This window comes from Mesoplodon densirostris, chromosome 6 (assembly GCF_025265405.1).
Source record: "Mesoplodon densirostris isolate mMesDen1 chromosome 6, mMesDen1 primary haplotype, whole genome shotgun sequence".
NCBI classification, from domain to species: Eukaryota; Metazoa; Chordata; class Mammalia; order Artiodactyla; family Ziphiidae; genus Mesoplodon; species Mesoplodon densirostris.
Window position 1 is genome coordinate 129,948,251 of NC_082666.1, and position 27,743 is coordinate 129,975,993.

Here is a 27,743-nt window from a genome sequence, read left to right on the forward strand (position 1 = left end):
TTGGCTGGATAATTGTGCAGAGTAATGCATGTAAGCCCAATACATACAGCACCTGGAGGGCTGTCATGGGTTGAATACAAGTCACTGTCTGACTCAGCATTTTTATCAACTACTTAAATCAAAAGCAGTTGCTTTTCATGTAGGACGAGGGAGACTGCTGAAGACCTTTTTTTTTTTTGATGAAAAAGACCTGGATTTTAATTGATAAAGTATGAACCAGCTGGGTAACGTAGAAAGCTACTACCCCACTCCTGGGTCAATTCAGGTCCATGTGGGGACCCAGGCATCACCTGTACCCAGGTGATTCTGACCCAGCTCATCTGTGCACCACCTTCAGAGAAAGTGAAAGGAAGGGGTGCTTGGTGAAAGGTTTATTTAGATAACTCTGGAAAGCAGGAACAAGATCATTTGTGGACCCAACTTGGGCTCTTCACAGTGGGGAGGGCTCCTTTGCAAAGCAGACGTCCTTAGACAGAGACTGGGCTTGGAGGAGGTGACCTTCAAGGGATCTTACTCTGATCACATGAGGGAATAATTCCATTTGAAGTCAGCAGCTGAAGTCCTCCAGGAGTAATGAAACCTTCTGTTTGTGCTCTCATTTGCACAGTCAGAGGAGACAGTTTTTGATTATTAAGAAAACAGGAAGCTTTATTTTTACTCTTATGAGCATAGTCGGGCAGGTGTGCAAATTGAAGGTGGTCCTTATCACTCCCTAAGGCAATCGGAAGTATTCTTGGGCAGAAATGGTATTCAGAGATGACCCTGCCACCCCCTTTAAGTTTTGCACAGAGAACTTAAAATATGTGTGAAAGGACACAAAATTAGAAATTGACCAGTGGGTATATGGTTGTAAAAGCCCAGGCTCCTCTGAGGCCTAGCAATGTTTAAAAGAAACTCAAAGTATAAAATACAAGCCTGTTGTTGCAGCATTTGCAAGGAGGCAGCCTCAGCAGAGTTGACCCAACTCTTTAGACGATGAGGAGCTACACGCATCCAAAGCTTGGTTCATGGTCAGTCACTTAACCTCTCTGAACCTTGGGCCCTTGTCTGCCCGACAGTGATTGCAATACTCACCTCACAATGTCATCAAAAGGAATAAAGGAGGTCAAGTACATATGCAAATATAAAGTACAGATAGAGTAATGGGGCAAGTCTCAGTGTGTCTGGGTGTAATTCGTTTTTTCTTAATGAATACTACAGTTACCACATGACAGGGATTGTTGTAGGGGAATACTTCTGGTTTGTCTAACCCAGGGTTCGCTGGGAAAGAGGGTTGAGACCAGAACTTAATTGGAGGGACAGGGGACAGCCAAGAGAGCCTTGTCCTCTGTCAGGTTATGGTGGCTCATGTGGCAGATGGTGACATGGTGTCTTCAGCTGGGGGCTCCAAAGTAACGGGGGAAAGATAATTCTTTTGAAGACCTGGTGTTTGCAGGATGCTTCACACATGTTACTGCATTTAATCTTTACGCCCCGTGAGTGGGGCTGGCATTACCATTGTTCTCAAGCTGGGATTCAAAGCAGACTAGATTTGTAGAGAAATCAGATTTTTAGAAATTAGATTTCTAGTCTCAGAATTCGTGTCTGCTGCGTCCATACTCCTTGCCAAGCTGGGCTAGCCTTCTGGGCCGGGAATATAAATGTGTTCTTAGGATGCAAAAGGTCAGGGCCTCAAGATTTGTTACTTTTAAATTCTTCCCCTGTCTGTCCGAGGGGAACCCACCATGAGGAGCTGTGCCCTTGCCGGAGCTGCTGTTTAGAGGTGAGATGCCCACTCGGGGGGTCTAACCACTCCTTCCTTCCTTCTTTATCCTGCAGCCAAGCTGAACACCTGAGTTTCTAAGTGTGTCTTGAACTCCCTTTGCTAACGGGCGGTGGGGGGGGATTCTTTTTGCCTGAAGTGACACAAAAGCTTTCCCATGCTTCCTCCCGAATCCCTCCCATCCCCCAGGGCCCTCCCCACCAACACACGGGACCGGTACCCTGCTGGGTGCGCTACCTCTCCCTCCCTGATAATTACATAAGGTATGTGAGGACGGAGCCTTGTCTGTCCAGTTCATCCTTGTATCCCGTTTGTAGAAAGGGTTCAATAAATATTTTTTGGTGAAATAATAATTGGATTGAGAATATAAACAGAAGATGAAACTTGGAAGAAAGGCCAGGACTATATCAACTGCTGGTCCTCCCTACCTGGAGCTTCTCCTTCCAAGGATAAAACTTTGTGGGTTTTATTTAATTAGAAAGGTGATTATTTTAGCTATCGTGGTTATCACCGTCAGCTTGTAGACTGTTATTTCCCCTCACTTTGAATCCTACTGGGGTTACTCAGGGCTAAGAAAGAAGTGATAATTTTCATTGAAATTCAGATTATCGTGTCTACTGAGATTTCCAAAAAAGGAAGAAAGAAAGGAAGGAATGAATTAAATTGTATTGAAATGGGAACACATAGCCATGGGCAAGTACTGTCAGCAACCAAAGTTCAGTTTTAACTATATGTGATTGTTAAGAGCTCAGGTTAAATTAGTCTCAGTGACCTATAAATTACTGGTTAAATATCCTAGTGCCTATTCTGTAAACCTTTTGATCACCTCTTTTCAAAGAAGAACATCCGTGATAGTATTTTTAAGTTAAGAATGTATTATAGGGAATTCCCTGGTGGTCCAGTGGTTAGGACTCGATGCTTTCACTGCCTGGGCCCCAGGTTTGATCCCTGGTCAGGGAACTAAGATTCCAAAAGCCACGTGGCCAAAAAAAAAAAAAAGTGTATTATATTGTTTAGAAAAAATTGCTATTTAAATTTTTTTTAATTATAAAAAATATACTTTAAAAATATATTTTTTATTTAAGAATATATTCTTAAGTTTGGTAAGAATATATTAATTTTGGACAGTGTTTATTAGTTATCTCTTACTGTGTAACAAATTACCCCCAAATGTAGCATTTTAAAGCAACAAACTTTTACTATTTCGTGCAGTTCTGAGGGTCGGGAATCCAGGAGTGGCTCAGCTGGGTGGCTCTGGCCCAGGGTCTCTCCTGAGGTTGTTACCAGGCTGTCACATGGGCCTGGAGGAACCTGCTTCCAAGTTCACTCCCAAGGCCAACAGGCAGGCCTCACGGGCTACTGAGGGACACTTCAGTTCCTTGTCACAGAGCTGCTCAGGACAAGGCAGCTGGCTTCCTGCAGGGAAAGATCTGGGAGGGGGAGGGAGGGAGGGAGAGAAAGAGAGACAGGGGTCCAGAAGCTGTGGTCTGGTGCCGTGTGGAAGGGGGCCACAAAAGGCTTTGCATCCTAGGAGGTCAGGGTCTTTGGAGGCTTAAGAACAACACTGGAAATCAGAATACTTGTTATTCCATTTATTATTGGTAGTATTTCAGTTACCATTATGATATGCTGAAGTCTTTCAAAAAGAATCCAGATCTTAAATAATTGCTCATTTCTGATTATCTTGCAAAGAAATACTCTGTATACTGTCTTCAACTCTAAAACGAACGTGTTGGGCCAAAGGAGTACCCCTTCCAGTTCTGAAATTCTGATTGTAGACTGACATATACACACTACTATGTATAAAATACATGACGAATGAGAACCTACTATATAGCACAGGAACTCTACTCAGTGCTCTGTGGTGACCTAAATGGGAAGGAAATCCAAAAAAGAGGGGATAGATGTGTACCTATGGCTGATTCACTCTGTTGTACAGCAGAAACTGACACAACATTGTAAAGCAACTACACTCCGATAAAAATTAATTTTAAAAATGCAAATTAAAAAAATGGTGAACTTGCCAGGCATTAGCAAGATGCAGTATGGCATAGTTGGAAAATAAAAGATTTGGAATTACCGGGTATCTACTTCCTGTTCAGCCTCTGATGCTCAGATCATTTAGGGTAATCTCTCTGCAGTATATACCTCAGTTTCTTTGTTTGTATGCAATTCTGTTATTTCTCTTTTGAGTTGTCTGAAAAGGTATCTAGGCATAGTCCATTACTAAAAATAACCCGATCTTTTTATAGCTAATAATTATATCAGGTACTTCTGTCACTAAAAAATAAACATCTTAGAAACCGAAGCTAGTCACTCTCCCCACTTCACCTCAGCTGTGAAATTCTTTATCTCAGTTTTCCCTAATCTTTATGAGTTTCAGTGTCTTTGTACGACTTGATAATGTGTACAGAGGTTAAGGTACTTTTCTTCCCCGTGCTTTAATCATTTTGAATCAATAGATCTTAAAAGGCGATAATATCTAAATGTTCTGCAAAAGTGTTTTAGAAGTAGGTGGCTTTGCCCTCATTTAGGGGCTGGGGAAGGAGGGTGCACCATTCTACATTTTTATCTGACCAAAATGAGTGCTGTAATTCCTAGCTAATAAACTGAAACTACCTATCTGCCCACTGATGTGGAAGTTTATATGCACAAACTGTCATAGGACTTACAGTAATACCTTGACAAATTTCAGTTTTGAAGACTTTTTTCATGTCATTTAACCACACTCTGCTGAGAACTTGAGTCTTTCTTCAGTGAATTTCATACTCTAATTTCATGAAATTTTAATACTTGAAGGGAAATTAGAAATGAGAGTCTAGCCAACTCTCATTTTATGTATGATACGTGGGTTCTTGGTGCCTCTTACTGAAAGAGCTTCTTTCTTTTCCAACTCTGTTGCATCAAAGTTATGCTCTGAGAGATTATCAGTACAGTTGTCCCTCGTTATCTGAGGGGGATTGGTTCCAGGACCCCTCGGACCAAAACCCGAGGATGCTCAAGTCCCTTGTGTAAAATGGTATATATTCACATGTAACCTATGTGCATCTTTCTTTATACTTTAAATCATCTCTAGGTTGCTTATAATACCTAATACAATACAAATACTATGTAAATAGTTGTTAAGTACAATGTAAATGCTATTTATTATTTATTTATTTATTTTTATTAGTTTCTGCTTTATAACAAAGTGAATCAGTCATACATACACATCTGTTCCCACATCCCTTCCCTCTTGCGTCTCCCTCCCTCCCACCCTCCCCATCCCACCCCTCCAGGCGGTCCCAAAGCACCGAGCTGATCTCCCTGTGCCATGCGGCTGCTTCCCACTGTAAATGCTATTTAAATAGTTCCCATTAGTGTGACAAATTCAAGTTTTGCTTTTTTTTTTTTTTTTTTTTTTTTTCCGCGGTATGCGGGCCTCTCACTGTTGTGGCCTCTCGCGTGGCGGAGCACAGGCTCCGGACGCGCAGGCTCAGCGGCCATGGCTCACGGGCACAGCCACTCCGCGGCATGTGGGATCTTCCCGGACCGGGGCACGAACCCGTGTCCCCTGCATCGGCAGGTGGACTCTCAACCACTGCGCCACCAGGGAAGCCCTTCAAGTTTTGCTTTTTGAAACTTTATGGAATTTTCTTTTTTCCGAATATTTTCAGGAAGTAGAACTCACTGTCAGCAGACAGCCAACTGTATTAGCAAAACAGGCTGGTTTCTCTTGAAGGTATCAGGTTCCCATATTAAAGAATGTGAGATTCTAGGTGATGCATTTTGCCAAGTCTCTCTGGCCGGACCACAATAGGTGTAGCTGGATGAGCAGGGTCTCTGCAGGGAGGTGAAGAGGTGTGGAGCAGAAGAAAGGGGCCAAGGAGGAAGGAACATTCTCCTGCTTGTAAAAGGCAGCCTGCAGCCCTAAAGGCACATGATGGGAACGACAAAGAAGCGCTTTGCACCATCTTCTGAATGGTTTTGACTAGTTATAATAAGATTGGGTTATTTTTAGTAATTGACTATGCCTAGAAGCCTTTTCTGACACTTCAGAGGAGATAAGCAAAGTTGCATACGAATGAAACTGAGGTGTGTGCTGGGTATATGCAGGGAGATTATCCTAAATGATCCAGGAATTAGAGGCTGGCCTGGGAGTAGATATCTGGTAATTCTAAGCCTTATGTTTTCCAACGATGTCATTCTCCACCTTGCTGATGCCCAGAAATTTCATCTTTTTAGACTGAACAGTGAACAGTACATTTTCTCTTTATTTGAACGTGTGGCTCTATGTTAATGACTACTTGGAGGGCCACACCTGGGACATGTGGGCCCAGAGTGCTGATCTTCACAGGGGCTCAAAATACTGTCATTTAAAACTTTGGTTTGTGACTTTTCACATGTGAGGGTATATGATATGCATGGGTGTTATTGTGGTAACCGTATGCAAATCGAGACTTAGTGAAGTATGGTATTCTTAGAGCTATTGGTCGAGGCAATGCGAAATAGATCTTTTTGCATAGAAAAATACTGTCATTTAGATAAATGTAACTTTTGGCATATTGCAAAGAGTTTTGAAATTTGAATTTTAATTCCTTTTTTTTTTGGAGAATGGTCTTTGAGGTCTTGGTCTTATGGGATGGCTCCTATTTCTCAAACTATGTAAAAAGATTTTTAACAATCCCTTTTTATGATCTTTTATTGTATATTTATAGATATTTCTATTTATTCAGCAGTGTTTGGAGCATGTATCGTGTGCTAGCCATTGTTTTAAATGATGGGAAACAGCAGTAAACTAGAGGAGCAGAGATCCTTGTGGTCATGGAGTCAGACAATAAACAAGGTAAGTAAATGATTATGTATCATTATTGATGCTGGTATATCACTTATGTGCCAAGAATTATCCTAAGAGCTTACAAGAGTAACTCATTTACTTAGGTGGTGTAGTAGAAGAGAAATACTGTGGAAAGAAATCAAGGAGGGAAGTGGGATTTGGAATGCGGATGGGAGTGAGGGAAGGTTTCAATTTTAAAGAGTCTGAGATGGTCGCATTGAGGGGATGATATCTGGACAAGACCTGAAGGGCTGAGGGAACAGGGCGAATGGCTACCTGAGCGGAGGTGGCTTCAGGCTGAAAGGGCAGCAGGTACAAAGGCCCTGAGGCAAGAACATTCCTGCTTGTTTTAGGAAAAGCAAGGACGGGAGGAGAGCTTTGGCTGAGAAAGTGTGGGTGGGGTGGCCCGATGTAACTCACATCCAAGTAGGACCACAGCCTCTGGCTTCTGGGTTTGGTAAGGAAAGGAACAACGATAAAAACAAGGACCAGTTAGGAGGCTATTTTCATAATCCGGACAGGGGCTCATGGTAGCCTGGACGAGGATTCTGACCATGGAGGTGGTTAGAATAGGTCAGAATATGGGTATATTTTGATTATTCTTCAACTATTATGGTTCCAAATCATTGAAGTTGTTGTGCTGCTTCCAGGCTCTTTGTAAGTAGTTAAATTAATAACCTGTAAAACAAACTCTTTAAAGGCTCTGGCAGCACATGTTATTTAAAGAAACTGTGTACGTGATTACTTGGCAATTTGGTTTAGATTTTCTTGTGTACAGTATATTCTCAAGTGGAACTACCTGTACTTGGAGATAGAATCTCCCAAGTAACAGTGGCAGTTTAGGTGTGGGGCCAACTGAGCTGATGAAAACAACTGGAAGTGCCAGGTGAAATACCTCTGCAATCTTTCTAAATGTGTCCATGGGTAACAAGAAAATAAATACTAAGGTCAAAGACTGAACAGACAAGGTAAGCTGAGTATGGAAGCTGGCTTTTGCCTTAGGACTTTGGCCAAACCTAGGGTGCCTGAGTATCTTTTACATCCTGAGTTCAAGGATTTAGGAACAGAAAACAAATTCAGGGTCCACCCCAAAGTGGAAAGCCTAATAGGACCTCAAAAACTAGGATTGCTGAAGGGTTCCATCCCCAAGGTGAGAGAGAAGTGAGTGAACCCATTCCCCTCACCCTGAAGAGATATGTCTCTCTACACATACCCCACACCATCCAACTAGGAAACTAGTCATCATAATGTGGCCCTGACCCTGGTTTGCAGTCAGAATTCACACAACCTGGATGCCTAGAAAAACCTCAGACCAAGAACTTAAAGTGGCCCCAGACTAATGGTGTCCCAAGGCATCTGAACTGCAAATGTGAATCCTTTTTGAAAGAACTCTCTTCACCTCAGGATTTGAAAAATGTCCTGTTCCTGTGTCCCTAAGAAGATCAGTCTCTCACGGTTGAAAATCACTAAACTCCCGAAGCCCTGGGTGGGAAATAATATTCTACAAAATAGGCTGCCTGAAAAATTTAGCAGTTAGAATTACCAGACACAGAATATAATCACATTTAATACACTTCAAGAAGTGAAAAGAGAGCTCTGAAAATATGAGTAAAATTGAGAAAAGACCTAATTTCCAGAAATAAAAAAAATACTAAGTTAATGGACGGGTTAAACAGTACAGTAGAACTGTTACTGAAATGTTCTCATCCCTTGGCTTCTGGGCGCTTGGTTGTTTTTCTGTCTCTCGGGCCACTCACTGTCAGTCTCATCACAAATTCTGCTATCTAAAAAGACAGCATGGTTTAGAATTCAGTTCTAGTTCTTTTTCTTTTCCCTCAGTTTTGAATCTTTGTGTGGATTGACCCATTCACAAGGTTTCAGCTCCGTTAAGTGGAATTCATTTATTTTCCCACCAAATCATCTATTCTTCCTAGGCTCCTGATTTAGCCATTGACACTTAAAAAAGAAATTTCTAAGACATCTTTTATAGTTTCTTCCACTTTTCCTTCCGGATTTCATCATTAACAAGTCAGGACCACCCCATCACCGATGTTTCCTTTTGCATCTGTTCCCACTGCTATGATTCACATTTCTTTGCAGTTTCTTTACCATGTTCCCATCATTTAATCTCCTATTTCTTAAAACCATTCTACCTACCACTACTATTATTGTTCTAAAATATAAGTTCAATGATATCACCCCTGGAGCAAAAACCTCTAGTGGTTCACCTTACATTGTTTCCTGGAAGTATAATGGCCTCAAATGAGATACTGAAGCATACTTATGCTAAGTACATCCTAAAGACTGTAGGTTCCGTGAACTTTTTGGTACGGAGTGTTAGAAAACGAGATGGGTGGTGGAGAAGGAGGAGATCCTGCAGGACCTTCTTAAATAAGTCCTCGGTAGAACATTTGCCTTCTAGGGCAAAATCATGCGCAGCAACCTGTTCTGCTTAGGTTTGAGAAGTGGCAGTAAGTGAAATAAAGTACATTCGCGCATCCAGTCGACGACCAGATAAATGACTTCAGCTGAGATTAAGCAAACTGAAAAAGTCAAAATAAGGCCCATAGAAAAGGTTCTGCCAAACCAGGGAACAGGAGTTTGGAAGATTTTAAGGCTTTGAGGAAGAACATCAATGAATGAGGGTAGACTGATTGCTATGACAAACAACCCCACAACTTCAGGGGCTTCATACAATGAAAATGTATCACATCACAGTCCCATCCTCTTTGCAGGTTGTGGGGAGGGAAGGGACTCCGCCCCTCCCAACCGGTTAGGGATCCAGGCTTTTCCCATTCAGTGGACCTCCCATCCCCTGAGGAACCCAAGCCCTCCACTGGATTCTTTGCATCTAGCTGGCAATTTAGGGAAAAAAAGAGTAGTTGCAGGATCCCCTATGATGTGTCTTAAGAGCCAGGCCTGGACCGGTGAACATTCCTTCTGATCACTTTTATTGGCTAGAACTCAGCCACATGTATTGGTAGGTGAATAGTTCAATGGTGTATTTGGTCCTTCAAATCATGTTTTAGAAAATATTTAGTAGCATGGGAAAATGGAAACAGTAAGTGGGGGAAAATATGATACAAAAGTAAGTGCATTCTGGTTCTAACTCGTTAATAAAATAAATAATATATTTTCATTTAAAAAAGCCTATAAGGAAATAACCCACTAACATTTTGATCTCTGTTTAAATAGTGGGATTGTTGGGAATCTTCTCAATATTCCTCTTTCTTATCTAAATTATTGATTATGAAAGTGTTACTTTTCAAAATAAACCTTATCAAAAAAATTTTAAAGCAAGAAAGTGGTGTGTCTTTAAAAGATTTCTATATTCCTGGAAATTACCCATAAGAGGCCTTGTACATAGTAGATGCTTAATACGTATTCAAAGATTCACCATATTCATTGACTGAATAGAGTAATTAAATAGAAAAAGCCTAAGAACAAAATGTTAAGGAACTGTTATTTCCCTAATGATGCTATGTAAATGTGGTAACAGGTGAGCCAAATCACCACACTTTCTGTGATAATCTGATTTCAGTTTTGTAACACTTAAGTCATGTAGTAGATGTGGTACCAATACTAGTGAGTTACCTGTGTTAGTGTTTCCTGAACTTTATTCATCTTGGTACTGTTTATGCCATTTTTAGTTATACCTAGAGTAGTACACATATTATTGCTTAATATTTTTCATTAAAATTATATACTTTTATAAAGTTAAGTTTAGCTTTGTACTAAACAATACTAGTAAAATCACAGGACTGTGGTATTAATTTTTCAACACTTATTAAAATTAATGCATAATTATCAAAATTTTAAAAATTCACATTCTACTTAATCATCTCTTTTAACCCCAACTTTACCACCCTTTAGAAATAAGTGACCTATTATATGGTTTATTTATCTACTTAATGTTTTAGGTTCAAGCTTCTATAATGTTTAGGTTCAAGCTTCCATGAACAATACAGGTTTTGCCCACCTGACAGAATATCTAGTTTTATGAATTATGCTCTAATTTTGTGATTTATGTTCATGTATAGGTGAACATAAAGTGAATGTTTAATAGGTACTATTTTTTGTGTTTTTGCGGTACGCGGGCCTCTCACTGCTGTGGCCTCTCCCGTTGCGGAGCACAGGCTCCGAGCACGCAGGCTCAGCGGCCATGGCTCACGGGCCCAGCCGCTCCGTGGCATGTGGGATCCTCCCGGACCGGGGCACGAACCCGTGTCCCCTGCATTGGCAGGTGGACTCTCAACCACTGCGCCACCAGGGAAGCCCTGGAACATTTTTTAAAGACCAGAATTCTTTGGTTTGCACGTAGCTCACATGAGTCAAATAGAGAGGTAGCTACTGTTTCTCAAGATCATAATCCTGCTCCAGAGATGATAAATGACAACAACAGCAAAAGCTGGCCATTAATTTCACACTTTGGGTGAAGTTTCTTTTCTGAATGACAAAGAATACAAACTTTGGGTTTTGTGACTCTTGCACTAAAAATACAGAGGGAATTGTAGAATGTACATCTGGGGAGATCCTCAGGATAGAGACCTTTTTCGGGATGATTTATGTGTTGCCTAAAAATAATGGTGTGGTTTCTTGGTTGTTCCTGGCTTTCTGGTTATTACGTTTTTCACTTTTTAAAAACCAAGTGTTAAGAAAGAGATGGGAACCAGGAAAACAGGGTGAAGTCAGCAAAATAAAACGGAGATCCACAGCCAAGGGGATGACTTAATAGGTCACATTAGGTAGGTTATGGTAAAAAACCTACAAGATTTTCTTTTCCTGCGTTTTAAAAAGAAGACAAAAAGCTTCAGCACAGGGGCTTCCCTGGTGGCGCAGTGGTTGAGAGTCTGCCTGCCGATGCAGGGGACACGGGTTCGTGCCCCGGTCCGGGAAGATCCCACATGCCGCAGAGCAGCTGGGCCCGTGAGCCATGGCTGCTGAGCCTGCGCGTCCGGAGCCTGTGCTCCGCAATGGGAGAGGCCACAACAGTGAGAGGCCCGTGTACCGCAAAAAAAAAAAAAAAAAAAAAAAAGCTTCAGCACAAATCCCATCTACAGAGACTGGAGGGTCTCGGAGGACAGGAGCTAACTGATGAACATTCACGCTCATTGTGGGGCACAGACTTTGAGAACAAGCCTTTTCCTGAGTACCGAGGACCACAGTACACGTTGGCTGAGCTGTTTGTTATTCTTACCAATTAAGTGTGGCTGAGTTTCTATTACATATATCATCCCACCATGTGATTCATCCAGCGGGTGTATTTTAATTATTGAACCAAGACGTGAGTAATTGGAAAGGAGGAAACCTAAGAAGAAACACCAGTTCTTCTGCATCAACCTACAGGTCAGGAACTAGGAGGTCTTTTGTTTCTTCTTTTGACGTCTAAAAAGAAATATTCTTACATCTCCAAGAGAAAGAGCAAGAAAACAGAGGGATGAAACACTCCTGACCAAGGGCCTGTAGTCAGTGTCCCATTTACCCCATGTGTCACCTGCTTGAGCCCTACTATCCACCACTCCAGTTACCCTGATCTTTCCTGTTCTTAGGGTATGATTTAAACAGCCTGTTCTCCTCTTTTTGGAAGTTGGATACAAATGATAAATAATAAGTGGTAAATTTGGCTTCACTTTTGACTGACCTCATTAGGCTTTAAATGGGAATCACAGAGACCCACAAAGGTACATTGCGGTTGTCCTGGCACCGAGCACTAATGGGTAGAGTTCACAAATAAAGTAATAGAAATGATTCTGTCTTGCGTGGACTCTGGGGAAACAGCAGACAGATACCCACTCTGGTCAGTAGCTGGAGGAGTCCAGGCTGTGCGGACCAGAGACAAAGCTGTAGGACAGTCCCCGCTGTGCCTCGAGGACAGCCCTTGCCCTACCCCGACAGGAGGACTGTTGTTTGATTGCTGGTCTTTACAGCCACGTTGCATGCATAACGGTCATCATCAGGGGACCACAGTACCTCTGCTGAGTTTATCATAGTGCAGGAGCGTCTCAGCTCCACAAACTGTGATGGGGCAACCTAAATTAAACTATTTTACTTGCTTTGTTGGAAGAGGGTCAAAGAAACTGGCCTTAGAACACACCGTGCTGTGAATAAGATTGGAACCCATTTCTACAAACTCCCAGTCTAAGGTTTCCTTTACTCGGTGGAAACTCCTATATCAAGTTGAAGACATGAATCATCTGTTCAATTTAATTAAGCGTTTGTAAACTGAGCATGGGCACTGGAGACACAGTGCTGGATGAGCCGGGAAAATCCCCTGCTTTCACAGAGCTTAGAGGCCCAGAAGGAAGGTGGACAGTAAGTTATGTAAGGTATGTTATGATGAGACCCACTTCAGATTCAGTCCACGAGGCAACGGAGGCACCTCATGCTACCTAGTCCGGTGGATCACAGAGGGGCTCCTTGAAGAGCAGACTGATGCAGGAGTAGGTGTTACCCCGCCAAGGAGGTGGCTGAGGGAGATAAAAGAACAGAAAGCAGTCCTACGGCTGGCGTGAGTGATCCATGGTGCACCATGGCTAAACCAAGGATTTTAGACATGATCTTAAGGACAACAAGAAAGGGAGGAAAACAGACCACAGTGGGTGTGGATTGAGAGCAACAGAGAACCTGGAGTCCACATGGCTCAGCTTAGAGTCCCTCGCCTCCCATTTTACCAGATAATGTTAAGAACGCACATGTATTTATTTTCCTAAAAGTAGACCAAAGGAAGCGAAGCCAGCGCTCTTCCTCAGTTCAGACAATTTCTGTCTGCTGAATAGCTGCTGCATTCAAGGGCACGTCCTACTTGTACTAGGCGCTATTCAGACTCAAGGAGCAAGTAAATATGTCCTGGTGTCCGCTTACCCATTACATTCAGAGCAGTGCTTATGAGCACCTCACTGACAGCAATCTGATGGGAAGACAGGACAAAATAAAATGCAACAGATGGGCCCGTCTGCAAACAGCTATTAGGCAGACCACTTAACATTTTAACAAATAACGAAGTTGATCTCAGGATTACTTCCAAGAGTAAGAGAATTGGGGGGTTTTCTTTTTTTAAGAAAGATTAAGAACAAATTTCAATTTTATGCCACCAAATTACTTTTTGCTTAAAAATATGAGTGTATACCATATGCCAGGCATTACACCAGGGACTCGAATTGAGGACCTTGCTCCTGGCCTCTGGGGAGCTTACAAATGGGTGGGAGCTACAGATATTGGGACAATGCATCACCGTGGGTTATGCTCTAGAAAAGGAGCTATAGTAACGGGGATGACTTCGTGAACCTGTGGAAGGTGAACGAGAGCAGTGGTGTTCCTGCATTGTTCTTTGGTTGACACAATTTTTAGTAAGATGGTTGAAATCCAACACATTTTTGTTTTCTTTTAAACTTTTCTAAATCAAAAAAGGAGCAGGTAGCAAATTGACTCCAGAAATGAAACTGTTGTCATCACAAGGAGACATTTTCAATGTGATTTGACAGTTTTCCATCAGCACGGATCAAAGAACATCAACCAGTGCACTAGACCCTGGAAATACTTATGACTGTCCAGTTTGCTTTCTTTTTTAAAAAAGATAATCTATTCACAGTACTAAAAGCATTTGTATAACTTTTGTCTTACACACTATGCACAAATTTTCATATCTCAACATGGAAAGGATTCTGGTTGTATTTGAAACGTTCGAGGGTATATCATAAGCCTCACCGTTCACATGTGATTTCATTGACACATTCATGCAGCACACGTTGAGTGACTGTGCCAGGCTGAGGACACACAGTCCTGCTCTTAGGGAGCTTACAGCCTGGGAAATCCAAATGGAATGATGAATGGTTATAGAAAGTGTCTCTTTTGCTTGGCCGTTCTTCTCACTACTACCTTTAATTAAAAATTTAACGTTCTATCTTATAACTATTTCCAAATATCCCTTTTTATTATTAGCATTGTGTGAAAATACTCTTTTTCTGGGTACCTGTCATTCAGTGTTATGCCATAATGGCTGACATCATGAACTTATCAAGAGTTTCACTGCCATGATTCACTCTAGTTGATGCCTTATGTTCAAAAGGAAAGAAAGGAAAGGAAAGGAAAGGAAAGGAGGGAGAGAGAGAGAGAAGGAGGGAGGGAGCGAGGAAGGAAGGAAGGAAGGAACGGGATGCTAATGAGCATAGCTACCCATGAAGCTCTTTACGGATAATGTATGATAAGAAAAGAAAAAAATTGAAACAAAAAATTTGGGGAGCAGCAATCTGGGTGCCCAGAAAAGAGAAAAAGTAAACTAGAACTAGAATTGTGCAACAAATTAGAATTATTTTTAACCAAAGTTGAGAAAACAGGAGGTTAATAATCCATCAATGCAATCTAAGGAAAATCCTCAATTGCTTAAGCTAAGGATTGAGAAAATCTTAAATCAGATGTGTTAGCAAGAGGAAATAATTTATTACAATTCCTTAATTCAACATTAAATAAAATTTCAATCACCAGTTCCTCTTGTGAAGTCTACCAAGCGACTTGAACTGTGTCTCTTGCCTAGAAATAGGTCAGTTAAATAAATGATTGCGAAGGAGTATATGATGTCTGATTTCATGAGTCATTTAATGCTTAATAACAAAAGCAAATCAATCAAGGGGGAAAATATCAATAGTTCAAATCTGTTGCATCTGAGGTTTTAAATTTTATTTTGCTTCTTTAATTTTGAAATCTCAGCATTAGAAATCAGAATTTTTCATTACCTTTCTCTTTTCTTCAGTCTCAAGTGACAGTTTATTGAATTCATTGTATTATATATGGAAATTTTAAAGTGCAGATTGTTTTACTTCAAAGGTTTTTTAAAATGTTGATTGCATGGAGAGAAGGTGCTGGGAATAAGAATTCACACCTGCATACAAGCAGGCATTTAAAACAACTGTCCATCATTTAAAATCTGCATTCTCATACTTCAGCAGCACTGAGTTAAAAGAGGACCTTTACCACTTAAGAGTTTCCATCAACCTGCACTTACTGATCCCCTGCAGTATGAGCCCTGTGGTTTCAGAGAAGCACAACCTCACCCAACCACTCGCAGCAGCTCCAGACTAGTCCCCCGCCTTCATTTAGACCTACCGTCTACCACCCAGCTCAAACCAAGGGGGGATGAGGGGGTGCGAGGAATTGGGAGATTGGGATTGACATAGACACACTATGGATACTATGTATAAAATAGATAACTAATGAGAACGTACTGTAGAGCACAGGGAGCTCTACTCAGTGCTCTGTGGTGACCTAAATGGGAAGGAAATCTAAAAAAGGGGATGTATGTATACGTACAGCTGATTCACTTTACAGCAGAAACTAACACAACATTGTATAGCAACTATACTCCAATACGAATTTTAAAAAACTCATTGGGGGCTTCCCTGGTGGCGCAGTGGTTGGGAGTCTGCCTGCTAATGCAGGGAACACGGGTTCGAGCGCTGGTCTGGGAGGATCCCACATGCCGCGGAGCAACTAGGCCCGTGAGCCACAACTACTGAGCCTGCGCGTCTGGAGCCTGTGCTCCGCAGCAAGAGAGGCCGCGATAGTGAGAGGCCCGCGCACCACGATGAAGAGTGGCCCCCGCCTGCCACAACTAGAGAAAGCCCTCGCACAGAAACAAAGACCCAACACAGAAAAAATAAATAAATTAAAACAACAACAACAAAACTCATTGGGTAGTAAAGTTCCTTCTTATTTCTACAAATTCAAAGAATAGCTGTTTCAAAGCATAAAGTACAAGAAAATGAAAGATTGAAGGACAGAATGCTAGAGTTTTGCAGGCGGGGTTTCAGCAGAGCACACAGCCTCATGCCCCAGGAGGGAAGTGGGGATGCTATGCAGGGACCACTGTGTGTTCCCCAAACTCTTCCGGGTTCTTCCGGAAGCACAGCCTTAGTGCATTTCCCAGACCCTCGTACAGGGGTCACGTGACTGCATTCTGGCCAATGGAAATTACGTACACCACTTGCAGGCCTGGCCCCTGATCATCAGCGTACACAGTTCTCCAAGTTCTTTTTCTCTGCCCGTCATCAGGTGCACAGAATTCAGGGGAAGACAAGGTCAATGGGCTGGAAGAGTCCCTGTGAGGGCATGTGTGGAAAAGTCCCCCGCTTCTTCCTACTGCACTCGTACCGGACTGTGACCAAGCAAGAACTTAGCCTCCACTGCATTATACCCCCGAGGCTTGGGGTTGTCATAGAAGTTATTACACGACGAATAACACAGGTGTAAAGGGAGATGGTGGCCAGGAGAATGAGAAAGCAAGTATCCTTGATTTACAGTTGGCCGCTCATGCCACATTACTCTGTGTGGACATGAAAATAGCAAAATCAGAACCACAGACAGGGGACTTCCCTGGTGGTCCTGTGGTTAAGACTCCCTGCTCCCACTGCTGGGGGGTCCAGGTTGGATCCCTGGTCAGGGAACTAGATCCCGCGTGCCGCAACTAAGACCTGGCACAGCCAAATATATAAATATTAAAAAAAAATAAAACCCACACAACAAAAAGTTACTAAGCCAATATATTAAGGTTCAGCTACAGTTGAATACCTTGGTGATCATCCATTTTTTTCTTCCAGGGTCTACATGTCTGTGTCACCTTTCCCCAGACATGTAGCTGCTGCCTTCCCCTTGGGAACCAATTGTTCACATGTCCCCTCCACATTTCCCCTATGACTATGTAGCTTCATTATCCTGCATTCCTTTCCCAAGTTGTTAAAATTATTTCCTGTTTTACATAAATTGTTGATAGCTACTTCTTTGACATTAATGAATCTGTAAGGGGAGGAAGATAAGCTCAATTATTTCGGCATAAAAATAAAAGCCAGTTTTTAAAAAATTGTAATTTTGTTCTTGTTTAATATTTTCTTTTGTGTTTTTTTTTCCCTAACAGATATTGCAATATGTTATAAAGGTCTGGTAATCAAAACCAGAATAATGATGATGCCACAATAGACCAATGGATTGAAACAGAAGACCCCAAAGCATGTAAGAAGCATAATAGAATACCCAGAAGTATATATAAATGCCACTCTTTTCCTCGGAGATTTTTTTTTTTTTTTTTGGTCATACCACGTGCCTTGCAGCATCTTTCCCAACTAGGGATTGAACCTGGGCCACTGCAGTGAAAGCCCGGAATCCTAACCACTAGCCCAGGGAAGTCCCTATAAATGCCACTCTTGTGTGTACTATGTTTTTATATATATATGGGGATATTTCTGAGCCTTCTATTTGAATGGACATCTCCTGCTCCCTATACTTGTGTTTTTTCCCTTTTTTTTCTGTATTCTTTTTAAAAATAACACAGTGTAACAGCAAAGCCATCAGAATGGCTTCCAATCTTTCCCGCCTCCTAGTTCACCCCCCACCATGTAATCCCCTCTTACTTTGTAGCAGGGTTGGTCTGTGTGGCCCTAGAACAGCAAGAGGGATGGCATGTCCTCGGGATTTAGCTCACACTCCTCTTTTGGCTCCCTCGTTCTGGGGAAGTAGGTCATCTCGCAAGAGGACACTCAGGCAGCTCTAGAGGGTCCCCTGTGACAAGGAACTGAGACCCACAGCCAGCGAGAGCCCAGGCCTGCCAACGAACAGGTAAGCAAGCTTGGAAGGGGATCTTCCCACAGCTGAGCCTTCCGTGATGGCAGTTCAAGTGGTAGCTGAGCCAGTACCCAAGGGTGCCATCCAGAGTCCTAAATCTCAGGAACCGTACGAGACAACGAATGTTTGTTGCTTTGTGCTACTCTGCCACAGGGTAATTTGTTACACATTAGATAATTCAACCACATAGCACATAAAATAAAATCAATAAAACTAATATGGGTCAATGATTAGTAAATTACACAATTTGACAAGTTTTGACACTTCTGTTTCATCCTAATTGTCTTCTTCAAAATTAATTCCTTTGAGTAAAACATGTGATTACCAGTGTAACTAAAGGATTATTTTCCATTTTTTAAACTCATTAAACAGTATTGCAGTGTATTTGCTTCTATTTAAAAAGATGATATGACTCTGGGAAAAAAGCTACTTCAAATTAGCCTAAAAACTATTATTTCTTCCTATCAATGTGTAAAAACATGATGATTGCTTAGTAGAAGTTCCTAAGAGGTGGACTGACTTAAACATATATTTAAGCATAACATTCTAAACAAACAAGTTCTTTGAAGTCCTTGAAGATAGTTTTCTTTCTTGTGAACATCCCCCTTTATACTCCTAAGATGTTTGCAATCTCTGTCATTATTCTTGGTAGAGTTAAACTTCAACAGAGTAACTGAATGCTAACAATTCTGAATTAGTGAAGCTCCAAATAAAGAAGCTTTATTATGTGTGAGGGTGCTGGAAAGGCTAAAACCGCAAGTTCTGAGTCAAGGCGATCATTCTGAGCAGCCTGTGTCTCTGCCAGGGTTACAGCACCAGTGTTCTCCATGCTTCACTGAGGTTGGAATCCAGATATTGGTACTGAATTGTCTTAATCTGGCCACAGTGGTCATTTTACTTTCCCACTCATTTTCCCTCAACTAGAATGACTAGGGATAATTGATTTTTCCATGTAGAAAAAGAATGAAAGTGAATCTCTGTTTCACAACATTAAAAACAAAAACAAAAACAGAAACCCGAGTGAATCAAGGGCTTATGTGTGAAAGGCAGAACCTTAAGCATTTTGGAAGCAGATGGAGAGATTATCCTTATGACCTTGGAAGAATTTCTTCATTAAAATACAAAAATCGCAAATCGCGAAGGAAAAGATTAGAAAATTTGACTACATTGTGAACTTCTCTCTCTCTCTCTCTTTCTCTTAAGTATTATATTATGAAGAAGAATTTTTAGGGCGAGTAATGTGACTTAATAAGCTTCATTATTTTGGCAATTTTGGTGCAAATCTTAGTAATAGAGTCAGAGATCTGGCTCCAAGATCACTTTTTTTGTGTGTGTGATTCTTGGTTTTGATGGCTGTCATAGCCTTAATTTTCTCATTCATATTTTTCTTATATCCTGAATTTTCTCAATTATTGTTTTCTTTTTGTACTTTAGTATCTTTGTAAATTACATCAAAACTAAGGGGGTAGGTAATAAATAAATAAGTTGAACAAAACATTAGGTTCAGTTTATGCTGCCAACAGATAAGTATTTCTAACCCGAGCCTTCAAAACATTATAAAAATTTTATAGTAAACAATGGAGGGGCTTCCCTGGTGGTGCAGTGGGTAAGAATCTGCCTGGCAATGCAGGGGACATGGGTTCGAGCCGTGGTCCAGGAAGATCCCACATGCCACAGAGTAACTGAGCCCGCATGCCACAACTACTGAGCCTGTGCTCTAGGGCCTCTGTGCCACAACTACTGAGCCTCTGTGCCACAACTACTGAAGCCTGCACGCCTAGCATCCCTGCTCCACAACAAGAGAAGCCACTGCAGTGAGAAGCCCATGCACCGCAACAAAGAGTAGCCCCACTTGCCACAACTAGAGAAAGCCCGTGCGCAGCAATGGAGACCCAACGCAGCCAAAAATAAACAAACAAACAAATAAATATTTAGAAAATGGATAATTTATGGAGACTTTCTGGCAATACTGAATGCAAATACAGGTAAATCTTCTCCAACTAACTCAGTTTTGGAACATCTAAACGTCCTATAATCTCAGAGACACAACACCATACCTATCAGTAATAGATAATACTTCCTAGTTGTCTAAAGATTCAATTTGTCAAATCATCTCGTTAATTTTTGTCAGGTTGGGTCTTGCATTGCATTTGCTAAATTGGGAGAATAACAGACTCAGACTCTACCTGCAGTTCCTGTAAGCTCTCTCAGAATACAGAGGAGCATGGGGCCCCACTTTTGTTCCTCCCAATTCAATCCTGTTATGCGATGCAGAAGTTACAAAGCTTTCATCAATTACTGACTACTCTTTTTTAATTAATTTTTATTGGCACATGGTTGCTTTACAATGTTGTGTTAGCCTCCACTGCACAACAAAAAGTATCAGATATCATACACATACAGATATCCGCTCCCTTTTGGACTTCCCTCCCATTTAGGTTACCACAGTGCACTAGGTGAGTTCCCTGTGCTACACAGCATGTTCCCATCAGTTGTTCATTTTATACATAGTATCAATAATATATATGTGTCAATCCCAGTCTCCCAATTCCTTCCACCCCACCCATTTCCCCCTTGGTATCCATACATTTCTTCTCTGCATCTGTGTCTCTATTTCTTCTTTGCAACTAAGATCATCTGTATCATTTTTCTAGATTCCACATGTATGCATTAATATATGATATTTGCTTTTCTCTTTCTGACTTCACTCTGTATGATACTCTCTAGGTCCATCCATGTCTCTATAAATGACCCAATTTCATTCCTTTTTATGGCTGAGTAATATTCCATTGTATGTATGTACCACATCTTCTTTATCCATTCCTCTGTCGATGGCCATTTAGGTTGCTTCCATGTCCTGGCTATTGTAAATAGTGCTGCTACGAACATTGGGGTGCATGTGTTTTTCTGAACTATGGTTTTCTCTGGGTATCTGCCCAGTAGTGGGATGGATTGCTCTGTCATATGGTAGTTCTATCTTTGGTTTTTTAAGGAACCTCCATACTGTTTTCCATAGCAGCTGCATCAATTTACATTCCCACCAACAGTGCAGGAGGGTTCCCTTTTCTCCACACCCTCTCCAGCATTTATTGTTTGTAGATTTTTTGATGATGGCCATTCTAACCCTTGTGAGGTGTTACCTCATTGCAGTTTTGATTTACATTTCTCTGATTAGTGATGCTGAGCATATTTTCTTGTGTTTGTTGGCCATCTGTATGTCTTCTGTGGAGAAATGTCTATTTAGGTCTTCTGCCCATTTTTTGATTGGGTTGTTTGTTTTTTTGATATTGAGCTGTATGAGCTGCTTGTATATTTTGGAGATAATCCTTCTTCAGTTGCTTTGTTTGCAAATATTTTCTCCCACTCTTTGAGGGTTGTCTTTTTGTCTTGTTTATGGTCTCCTTTGCTGTGCAAAAGATTTTAAGTTTAATTAGGTCCCATTTGTTTATTTTTGTTTTAATTTTCATTACTCTAGGAGGTGGGTCAAATAGGATCTTGCTGTGATTTATGTCATAGAGTGTTCTGCCTATGCTTTCCTCTAAGAGTTTGATAGTGTCTGGCCTTACATTTAGGTCTCTAATCCATTTTGAGTTTATTTTTGTGTATGGTGTTAGGGACTGTTCTAATTTCATTCTTTTAAGTGTAGCTGTCCAGATTTCCGAGCACCACTTATTGAAGAGGCTGTCTTTTCTCCATTGTATGTTCTTGCCTCCTTTGTTGTAAATTAGGTGACTATATGTGCGTGGGTTTATCTCTGGGCTTTCTATCCTGTTCCATTGATCTATATTTCTGTTTTTGTGCCAGTACCATACTGTGTTGATTACTGTAGCTTTGTAGTATAGTCTGAAGTCCAGGAGCCTGATTCCTCCAGCTCCATTTTTCTTTCTCGAGATTGCTTTGGCTATTCAGGGTTTTTTGTGTTTCCATACAAATTGTAAAAATTTTTGTTCTAATTCTGTGAAAACTGCCCTTGGTAATTTGAGAGGGATTGCATTGAATCTTTAGATTGCTTTGGGTAGTATAGTCATTTGCACAATATTGATTCTTCCAATCCAAGAACATGGTATATCTCTCCATCTGTTTATGTCATCTTTGCTTTCTTTCATCAGTGTTTTATAGTTTTCTGAGTACAGGTCTTTTGCCTCCTTAGGTAGGTTTACTCCTAGATATTTTATTCTTTTTGTTGCAATGGTAAATGGGAGTGTTTCCTTAATTTCTCTTTCTGCCCTTTCATTGTTAGTATATAGGAATGCAAGAGATGTCTGTGTGTTAATTTTGTATCCTGAAACTTTACCAAATTCATTAATTAGCTCTAGTAGTTTTCTGGTGGCATCTTTAGGATTTTCTGTGTATAATATCATGTCATCTGCAAACAGTGACAGTTTTACTTCTTCTTTTCCAATTTGGATTCCTTTTCTTTCTCTGATTGCCATGGCTAGGACTTCCAAAACTATGTTGAATAATAGTGGCGAGAGTGGACACCCTTGTCTTATTCCTTATGTTAGAGGAAATGCTTTCAGTTTTTCACAATTGAGAATAATGTTTGCTGTGGGTTTGTCATATATGGCCTTTATTATGCTGAGGTAGGTTCCATCTGTGCCCACTTTCTGGAGGGTTTTTATCACAAATCGGTGTTGAATTTTGTCGAAAGCCTTTTCTGCATTTATTGAGATGATCATATGGTTTTTATTGTTTAATTTATTAATATGGTGTATCACATTGATTGATTTGCCTATATTGAAGAACCCTTGCATCCCTGGAATAAATCCCACTTGATCACGGTGTATGATCCTTTTAATGTGTTGTTGGATTCTGTTTGCTAGTATTTTGTTGAGGATTTTTGCGTCTATGTTCATCAGTGATATTGGCCTGTAATTTTCTCTTTTTGTGATATCTTTGTCTGGTTTTGGTATCAGGGTGATGCTAGCCTCGTAGAATGAGTTTGGGAGTGTTCCACCCTCTGCGATAGTTTGGAAGAGTTTGAGAAGAATACGTGTTAACTCTTCTCTAAATGTTTGATAGAATTCACCTCTGAAGCCATCAGGTCCTGGACTTCTGTTTGTTGGAAGATTTTTAATCACAGTTTTAATTTCATTACTTGTGATTGGTCTGTTCATATTTTCTATTTCTTCTTGGTTCAGTCTTGGAAGGTTGTACTTTTCTAAGAATTTGTCCATTTCATCCAGGATGTCCATTTTATTGACATATCATTGCTTGTAGTACTCTCTTATGATCCTTTGTATTTCTATGGTGTCATTTGTAAGTTCTCCTTTTTTTTTTTTTTTTTTTTTTTGCATTACGTGGGCTTCTCACTGCTGTGGCCTCTCCCGTTGCGGAGCACAGGTTCTGGACGCGCAGGCCCAGCAGCCATGGCTCACGGGCCTAGCCGCTCCGTGGCATGTGGGATCTTCCCAGACCGGGGCACGAACCCGTGTCCCCTGCATCGGCAGGCGGTCTCTCAACCACTGCACCACCAGGGAAGCCCATGTAAGTTCTCCCTTTTCATTTCTAATTTTACTGATTTGTAGCCTCTCCTTTTTTTCTTGATGAATCTGGCTAAAGCTTTATCAATTTTGTTTATCTTCTCAAAGAACCAGCTTTTAGTTTTATTGATCTTTGCTATTGTTTTCTTTGGTTCTGTTTCATTTATTTCTGCTCTGATCTTTATGATTTCTTTCCTTCTACTAACTTTGGGTTTTGTTTGTCCTTTCTCTAGATGCTTTAGGAGTAAGTTTAGGTTGTTTATTTGAGATTTTTCTTGTTTCTTGAGGTAGGATTGTATTGCTATAAACTTTCCTCTTAGAACTGCTTTTGCTGCATCCCATAGGTTTTGGGTCATCATGTTTTCATTGTCATTTGTTTCTAGGTACTTTTTGATTTCCTCTTTAATTTCTTCAGTGATCTCTTGGTTATTTAGTAGCATATTATTTAGCCTCCATGTGTTTGTATAATTACTACTTTTATTGTCATCCCCATGTGGGAGTTCTGAAAGACTGTTTGAAATTCATTCAAGTAACAGAGGATAGTACACAGTGCAGCCTTCTGTATTAAACAAAGAATAAGAGAAAAATATTCACTCCTATCAAAGGTGCAAAGCAATAGAGAATCAACACAAATAAAACAGGCACCAGCCAGAAAGCCTGTAGGAAACCATGGAAGGAAGATCAAAATCAGGTTCTTTAGAGGTGAATGGTATCAAGAAAATACAATGATATTTGCAACAATTTTTTTAAAAGAAAGATAAGCTGGAATAGCCTATTAGCCAGACACTTCTTCACAAACTAAGTTCCGGATAGTGGTTCCATTTGTAAGGACTCCAGCAGTACCGTATACAGCACTGAGCAGGAGAGTTCCACAAAAATGCTTGCCACTGTCACATTCAGGCCAACCCAAATCATCCACAGTCAAGTAATCCCTACAACCTCATTCACTGAAAAACCATGAATATCTCATATTTTTTGTCTCATAAAAATGCAGATGAGATGGATTATAGCTGAAGGTATATTAGAAAAATTCCAGATTGCTTTTTTTTTACTTTTTATTTTTATTGTTTTCCTTGGCTCTTCAATTTTAGTGTTAATTTATTGAATTATGGTCAGAAAATCTGTACCTTTTTAATTTATTTTTTAAACATCTTTATTGGCGTATAATTGCTTTACAATGGTGTGTTAGTTTCTACTTTATAACAAAGTGAATCAGGTATACAGATTGCTTAATACATTTTTTAAATCAGTTAATTAATGTCATTTTAGCATTTGAAAAAATTTCAACCCTAGGTGAGAAGCCCATGTTACTCTAGACTTCTTCATACCCCTCAGAGACCTAAGTATTTTACATGACTATCACTCTATTACAAAAGTATAAAATGATGTACTACTTTGACACTGAAAAAGTGAAATGTCTAATTAAAGAATATATTCAAGATGTATGATGACACCTGCCAGAAAACATAAGAATTTCCTAAATTTAATGCACTATTATAGACTGTACCAATTGATCATATTAGCATAAATGTCAAAGTAGGATTCTGAACACCTGAAAGTCATATTGCTTTGGGAGAGAAGAAACTAATTAGTGACTTGGGCTCCTGTGGTGATCATTATGGTGGTTTGCAGATTCCACACTGTCTCTTTTTCAACACATGGTAGGGTTGTATTTCCTGTGCACTTGGAATTAGGTGTGGCAGGTCATTCCTCTGCTACAGAAAGTGAAAGCTCCACAGGGCAGTGTCTACTCCACCACATCCGGTTTTCCTCTTGCTTAGAAATTCACAATATTTGAGATGGCAGCCTCTCAGCCACTGGGACCCCTGAGGGATTATTAAAGGCAGATTCCTGCTTCCAACCTGCAGTAGAAATAGAGCATGAACAAGAAATAAGTAAAATGTGTGCTTTAAGCCACTGAGATTTTGGAGTTTGTCACTGTGTCACAACCTACCTACCTGTCACAATACCACATACAAAGGTATACAAGAATCATATCATCAAGAGTGAAATCAAGACAGGTTGTCAGCCTCAATTCTGTTTTGTTCTAGCAAAAGAACCACTAGCAGTTGCCAGGAGAAAGCTATCCCAAATTGTGTCCATTATATGAAAATTATAAAGATGTGGCTGGTGAAGTAGGGGTAGATGGTGTATATTATAACACATAGTAGCCAGAAGAATACCAGCCATGTCAGGCAGCCTAGTGTGCATTTCTCTGCATTTATTTATATTAAATGAAGAGGAAAAATACTAGGTGATTTTTTTTTTTTTTTTTTTTTTTTTTTTTTTTTTGTGGTACGTGGGCCTCTCACTGCTGTGGCCTCTCCCGTTGCGGAGCACAGGCTCCGGGCGCGCAGGCTCAGCGGCCATGGCTCACGGACCTTGCCGCTCCGCGGCATGTGGGATCTTCTCGGACCGGGGCACGAACCCGTGTCCCCTGCATCGGCAGGCGGACCCTCAACCACTGCGCCACCAGGGAAGCCCTAGGTGATTATTTTTTAAAGTAATGTATTCCCATTCCATTTGGGCTCTGATATTTATCTGCCTGACCAGAAATGAGCCAGGGCAGCAATTTGGGTCATTTTATTTCTTTATGTTTAAAATTCAGTTTATATTAAAGATACCATTGACTTCAGTTAAAAGTTTCATTATTTTTCTAATTTTAAGAGGGAAAGAATCTTATTGATCTTGTTCAAAGCCATGTCCCTGGTACTTAGAATAATGTACAGAATAAGTAGACCAAAAATAGTTTTTGAATGAATGAACGAATCTGTTTTTGCTAGAAGTTTTTATTATCTGCAAGGTCAATATGAGTTAACAGTCTGATGTGGCTCTCTGAAAACTCAGGTATCATTTTGAATTTCAATAATAGAAGTATCAGGTCTAGGACAAATGGAAAATATAATTCATTCTGCTCTTCTTAGCCTTCTGGAGTATAATATTTAGTTAATTCTATTATCACACACCAAGACAGGTATTGGTAAGTTATACTGCAGAGCTTCCTTAACTTTTTTTTGACACCATGGTGACCCCAGAACATGATAATATTTGTCGAATACAAGTGGGTAAATAAAAGCCTTCCTCGGCCACCCTTAGGGCCGAAGGACTAAAACGCTGTGAGGAACTAACATATTTCTCTTAGAGGATCCTTTATGACTAACAGAAGTTGTTAAATGCTGATAATGAAAGAGTATTTATATGACAAGGGAGAGAGAATTTCTTTAATTCTAAAAACCACCACAGTGCACAGGAGAGAACATAAAAATGAATATGGTGCTTTCTTTCTCACGTACACCACGGCCAGGACACCCAGAGGAAATGGTGGTATTTTGGCCCATTTGAAATGCAGCTCAGCTCCGTTGTGTCAAGAGAACCACTGGAATGGGAGGAGGGGCTTGAAGGCACAGTATACTGGTTATTCTAGTCACAGCTAATTCAGGACCTCCCGTGTCAGGCACTTTGCATACATTGAACGTATGGAATCCATCTGGGATGGGTATTATTTCTTGTACCTTTACATTAAGGACACTGAAGCTTAGAGACACGTAATGTTACATCCAGGTCCGTGTAAGTGGGAAAAGGCACAGCCAGGTTTGAATCTAGGACTGAGCCCAAATCCTATGTTCTTTTCTCTGCAAACAGGGAGACAGAAAGGTCTTACGTGTCCCTAACTGTGTTCAGGTGTTAAAGGATTCTTGAGTAGCAGAGAGAGTAGAAGTTTCTGGTGTTGCAAGAGGTCCATCTAGTACTTATGAATGGAATCGTGAAGGAAGACAGACTCGATTTCAGAATAAGGAAGGAATGGTTATCTATGAAGGTAGAATTTCCCATCCAGATGGTGTTTAGCAAGTGATTACTTCTTCCTTTTTTTTTTTTTTTTATGCGGTACGCGGGCCTCTCACTGTTGTGGCCTCTCCCGTTGCAGAGCACAGGCTCCAGACACGCAGGCTCAGCGGCCATGGCTCACGGGCCCAGCCACTCCGCAGCATGTGGGATCTTCCCGGACCGGGGCACGAACCTGTGTCCCCTGCATCGGCAGACGGACTCTCAACCACTGTGCCACCAGGGAAGCCCA

The 27,743-nt window shown here is 40.8% G+C and overlaps 1 long non-coding RNA gene across 1 annotated transcript; it reads left to right on the forward strand.

The window, feature by feature from the left end:
- The first annotated feature begins 306 nt into the window (after positions 1 to 306).
- Positions 307 to 27,743, forward strand: LOC132492793 (uncharacterized). Its single transcript, XR_009532870.1, has 5 exons — positions 307 to 1,762; positions 6,478 to 6,587; positions 17,482 to 17,576; positions 18,081 to 18,179; positions 27,594 to 27,743. It is a non-coding gene; the product is annotated as an uncharacterized LOC132492793 (long non-coding RNA).